The following is a 6,535-nucleotide window of genomic DNA, read 5'->3' as shown; positions in this document are numbered from 1 at the left end:
GAAACAGTCTCACTAAGTTGTGGAGGCCTCACTAAGTAGCTGAGGCTGGCCATGAATCCATGATCTTTCTGTTTCAGCCTCCCAAGAACTGTGATTACAAGTGTGCATCACCATGCCTGGCTGATAGAATTATTTTGTATATACAAAGTTGCCATTCCAATGATAGGAGAGTACAAGGAAAGATTTGGACCACAATGGGTTAAACTAGAAGCCTATAGCTATAAAACTTCAGTTCACTATTTTGAAAGCCAAAATTTAGAACAGGACAACAAGGTTTAATTTTATGTGTACACTTTTTTTTTTTTTGGTGGTACTGGGGTTCCTGGAAGTCCTTCTACCTCCGGGCTACACTCCCAGACCCATTTTTATATTTTTATTTGGAAACAGGGTCTCTTAAGCTAGTGCGGCTGGCTTCGAACCTGCGCGATCCTCCTGTCTCTGCCTCTCAAGCGCGGGGATTACAAGCGTGCGCCAGCACGCCTGGCTTATGTGTACACTTGACAGGACCATAGGGCGCCCTTAGTTAAACATTATTTCTGGAAGGGTGTCTGCAAGGACATTTTCAAATGAGATTAGCTTTTGCATCTGTAGACTGAGTTAAGTAGATTGTCCTCCCAGTATGGATGGCAACATACAAACTGTTGAAAGACTGAATAGAATAAAATGACAGAGAAAAGGAGAATTTACCCTTTTGCCTGACTGAGTGGGGATAGTTATCTTCTCCAGCTCTTAGACTGGGCTCACACCACTAGTGTTCAACACGAGCCTTCGGAGGTCTCTCCCTTGCAGATGGCTCACTGCTCAGTCTTCCTAATCATGTGAGCCAATTGCTTATAATCAATCAGCCAATCATTGCAGCTGGCTTTTTTTCCCCTCTAGAGAACCATGACTCATATAATGAGTAAAGGAAAAATGATTACTTTTTACTTCTTATTATAAAGAGTTTCAATAAACTAAAATAAATAAAATGTTATAATAATTGCTCATGTTCCTACTATGTATATTGAGCCATTATCAACTCATGGTCAATCATGTTTCATTTATGCCTTCTTCCTTTTGATCATATGCCACAGTGGTTCTGAACCATCTCCAAGACCCCTTGCTCTCTTTGATTCTGTACATCTTTATATTTACAGGTTTCATAGTCGAGAATCAGCCAAAGGAATTGGATGCAAATGTGATCCAGGATTATTCTGTCTGTCATTAAGCATACAGTTGGTGTCCAGAGTAATTCTATCTTAGCTAAAAAAAAAAAAAAAAAAAAGACCAGGTTTTCTAATTTTATTGATTTTCAGAAAGGTTATGCTCAGAAAGAGGGAGGCTTAGGTCAGGATAGAATTCTCCTTCTCTTTAATCCCCTACTTTCTTTCTTCCCTTTAGTCTAGTGAGTAGGTCTTCGATATAATAGAATGAAGGGACAGAAACGTTGTTAGTATAGTAATGAATGACAAGTCATGCAATGGGAGGTAGTCAGTATCAGCTGGAGGAAGGTTTATTGCTTGTAGACACTTGGAAGGTTTAATCAGGGTCCTAAAGAGAAAGCAGAAGTGCAGAAGAGATTGAAGAGGAGACAGCAGAAAGGAGAACTCCAAATAAAGGTAAAGCTCTGAATGCACATCCTATGTCTACTCTCAATGGACTTAGGGGCAACTTTATGGGAAAGTAAAGGAAAGCCATGGCCTGTCCTCTGAACTCAGGGAGTCTAATATTCAACCAAAGGAAGATCATTAAAGATGCACAGTGCCTTCGCTCTTCTTTAGGCACCAAGGTTTTTGGAAAACAATGAAATAATTAGGCATTATTATAGAGACTTTCAAAAGATGGTCACTGCCAATTCTTTCCCTCCCCGGAGGCACATGACAATTATTTATCAACAGGGAGCTTATTTTTAATTCCCTATATCAGACTGGCCTTGTGATTGGTTTAACTAATAGGGTAGGATGGGAGTGCTGTTCTGGATTTCTGGCCCTACCCCTATGATGATCAAAAGCTTCTAATTCCTTCCTCTTGGAATGCACCTTCTCAGAAACTGACCACAATGTGGTAAGGAATCCACTGCAGCTAAGATCAGAGGCCCAAGTAGAGGGACGCCACAATAGTGAATAAGGCATTGTGGAAGATGGCAAATGGCAGAAGTATTACAGAGATGAAAAGAAGATTTGAATTCAAAGTAACTGTCTATTCCAGTCAAAACAGAATGCCACCTCTTCCCTGATGGAAATGGTCTAATGTAATCAATATGACATCAGGAAGTTGGCTGATTTCCCACAGAACTGTGCCCCCAATCAAGGAATTAGTCTTGGTCTCTGCTGTTGGCATTTGGCCACTCAGCCATAGAGTCAAAGAATGCCATGATTACCAGTGTGATACTAAACAGCATTGCTTCTGACCAAAATTCACTTTAAAGCTCATAGAATTCCTTTATTTCTATCATATGGCCCATTACCCTGAAGTAGCTGGCTCATTTCACAGTGGCATGGTATTTGGAAGACTCAGTTATAGAAGCAGCTGGGTGATAGCACTGTACAGGGCTGGGACGATATTTTCCTGGATGTGGTAAATTGTCTGAATCAGCAATCAAGGTATAGTGTTGATTTTTCCCAGTTTGAAGGATTAAAGAATAAAAAAGGGAAGAGCCCTTTCAAAATTGCCTCTATTGATATAATAGTGGTGTTTTGTTTTGTTTTTGTTTGTATGTTTGTTTGTTCTTCCTGTGCTAGTACTTTGAGCTCTGATGTTTTAGGGATATTGGTTCCCAAGAAAGGAGTGTTTCTACTGGGAAAAAATATCATGTTTCTATTAAATTGAAAGTTGAAACTATTTTCTGGGCATTTTAAGTCAACTGATAACAGCAAGGCTTGCTGTTCTGGCTCAGCATGGGAGGGACATTTTGGGAGGAAAGATTCTTTGTTGTGAGACTGTCAGGCACTTAGATCCTTGGGGTTCCTAGTCACTGAGTGCCAACAGAAACTTCTAGCCATTGGTACAGCTCCAAAACACACCCCTCCTTCTCCCCAAATTCCATTTAGGCATAGGAAACTTCCCCCCTGGTTGAGAATAACTTTTCATTAATGTATACTTTTAAAGTGACAATATTTATTTTTATAAAATTTTGATATAGAATAATATGTTTTAGAAACTCTTTCCTATTGAGACAAATAACAAATTAGAGATATGGTTTTCCTTTTTATGATCTCTGTGTTTTCTAGTAAGAAATTTCATTTTAAACCATTTTATGCACGTAAAGTGTAATCATAACCTTTCAGAAATGGAGTAAGTTAAAGCCAATAGCTTGAAAGATAGCTCTGACAGTCTCTAAACTGTGGATTCCATGGTATCAGTGCTCACTGGATAAAAAGCAAGTGCAATAGTACAGTGTTTTTTGTCTTGGTAGAAATATTTGTATTAGAGAAAACAGTCTACCTTAGAGAAGGATCCAATTACATTAGCTTCTGCATAGCAAGCTCAGGTTCTAAATTAAACTTAATTTGTGCCAATGGGGATTGCATCAGCTGACTACACACACACACACACACACACACACACACACACACACACACACACTCAGATGGTTCTTACTTTCTGTCTTCTTGGTTTACATCATAGTGTTTATTGTAGCAACTATTGTAAAATACTTCTAGAGGATTCATTCTGTGTGTTGAGTAACACTTTTTGTTATAAGCTCCACCCAGCTTCATGTAGTTTCTGGGAAGATTCCCAGCCTCCATTCTCACTTGGACCAATGGCTGCTATCTGAAACAGCTCCCATCACACTCTGGAGACTGGTTGAATTAGTTTACTTATCTGGGGATCCACTGCCTTAATTCAGAGACAAGGAGATTGACTTGAAGGATTAAAAATTCAAGAAAGTATCCCAAAGAACTTAGAAGTCATTCCCAGTGTTAATTGGTTCTAAATTTAATATCTATCTTTCTTACTAAATTTACTGTATTTATTTAGTGGAGTGACACCTTTCCAGCGCACTTCAACTATGTAGCAGGCCCCAAGGATGCAGAGCTCGGCTCCAGGCACATCCTGACTGCTGCCTTAGAAGGTCCTCCTTCATACGCTAGTCTCCATTCTCCCTCCTTCACTCTAAGGATTCAGGTTTCCAAGCATGGAGCTCTTTGAAACCACCTATGGTTATAGTCAGGGGGATCTTTGACATGATATCTACTCCACTTCTTTATTGAACAGGTGGATAAACGAAAGCCGCCCCCCCCCAAAAAAAAAAAAAACTTTCCCAAGATTACAAAGCCAGCCAATAGAAGACCGGCATTTGTGTCTCCTGACTCCCAGTTCAGTGTTCTTTCCACTGAGCAAGACATCTGACATGGAATGACTATGGTCTCACAAACTTGGTGTGTATCTTTAGAGATTACTTTCTGTATCATATTTCCTTTTGTAACATTTGAAGCTAAACTTCTCTTTCTGCTCTAAAATATTTACACTGAGCACCAGGGGTCTGTGGACACTATGGCTTTATTAAATTGAGCAGCAGAGGCAGCATCTCCAGTAGTAACACGGAGCCTAGAGGGTCAAATGCAGTTTTCCCCTCTTTCAAGGGAATTTGGCTTCAGTGAAACCTAGTGAACCAGGATATGGATTATTGGAGTCTCCAATTCTTGCTGAAAGTATATGGATTCTTAGATTCACTAATTCTTGGAGTCCAGAATGGATGTAGTCGTAGTCAAGAAGGGAGAAATACATGTTTAATTAGCAAACACCAAATTGTAGATGCCATGGTGGACAGAATAATGTTTAATCTGGGGCTCTGGAGACAGTCAGATAGGTTCAAGAACCAGTTCAACTAATTATTGGTTGTTGAATCTTGGTTAAGTTATGTAAGCTTTCTGTCTAAGCTTACATATCTGGAAAATGGAGCTGCTGCCACTATTACCTTAAAAATTGTTACCATGATAAAATAAATGAATATGTATAAAGCACTTACAACAATAGCTGGTACCTACTAAGTGCTATATAGTGATTGCTGTTACTATGCAAATTAAAAATATATTCACATAAAATAGCCACACGTGGTCTACCAGAATGAAAAGATGCACATTAAGTGTATTAAAATGGCTACCTATGAGAGACTATATATAGAATATATATGTATATTATATGTATAATATGTATATTATATATTATATATGTATGAATTCAGCACCAAACCAAACCCCAAGCTAATGAAAGTAATTCCAGAGCCTACACATTTTATTTCTATAGACATTGCTTCCTTATTATCCAATAAGATAAAACAACTAAGGTGAAAACAATATAAATCAAGTTATCAAGGAGGTATGTAGAGGCAGGAGGGGCACTTGGAGGATGGTCTTTGGTATCAGATGGGAGACTGGATTTTTAGTTCCTTCTTTTTTATCATTAGAATTCAGGATCTGCAGACTGTTTGAAGGTCCTGCTCAGATTTTGCCTGCCACACCAAGTGGTTGCAGAGTGGAGTCAAGAGATATGGCTTCCAATTGTAGAAAGCACCACCTCTGGTGCTTGGTATACAGTTACATGAGTGTCATCACTGAGTTTTATTCTAATAGGTGGCAAGAGTTCAATTGTAAAAAATTAAAATAAAACTTTAATGCCCCAAATATAATTTTGGCCAAATAGTGTCCATCCATATAACAAAATATTAATGACCTAGAGAAAGATTTATAATATATTGTCATTTTAAAAGTGTGTCTAGAGCCAGGCATGGTGGTACATGCTTGTAATCCCAGTATTTGGGAGGCTGAAACTGAGGATCATGGTTCGAGGATAGCCTCAGCTACTTAGTGAGGCCCTATGCAATTCAGTGAGACCCTGTTTCAAAAAAAGGAATAAAAAATAGGAGTGGGGGTGTAGCTTGGAGGTAGAATACCCCTGTTTCATCCCCAGTACTTCCAAATAATAATAATTTAGAAAGTATGTCACAATGTGTGTCTATATACATTCATACATATACACATATATGTATGTACAAAAATTACATATTAACAATGGTCATCTTGGGTAGGAGTATTATGAAAACTCTTACCTTTATTTTAGCTCACCTATATTTTGTAATTTTTATAAAAATCCACACACATTTTAAAAGAAAAATAATTTATTAAAATAGCAAAGCCAGGCATGGTGGCACATGCTTGTAATCCCAGCATTTGGGAGGCTGAGACAGGAGGACTGCAGTTTGCGGGCCGCCTCAGCTACTATTTTGTGAGGCCCTTTGCAACTCAGTGAGACCCTGTTTCAAAATAAAGAATAAAAAATAGGGCTGGGGGTGTAGCTCGGAGGTAGAATGCCCCTGGGTTCAATCCCCGGTACCGCAATAAATAAATAAATAAATAAATAAATAAATAAATAAATAATAGCAGGGACCTATAATAAAGGCAGTTGTTCCCAAGGATAGTGCTCTTCTACTCTTCTATAATCACTTGGAAATCATGTTGGATCCTCCTCCCTAGCTGATGCAATGGCTTCTGTCTTGTGCACAGGTGGCTGCTCTTTTATAGGGCCCTTACAGCATGGATCCCATTGCATTGTG

Source organism: Muscardinus avellanarius, assembly GCF_963383645.1.
Source record: "Muscardinus avellanarius genome assembly, chromosome: 5".
Taxonomy (NCBI): domain Eukaryota; kingdom Metazoa; phylum Chordata; class Mammalia; order Rodentia; family Gliridae; genus Muscardinus; species Muscardinus avellanarius.
The sequence above is the reverse complement of the archived record's forward strand: the minus strand, read 5'-3'. Positions refer to the sequence as shown.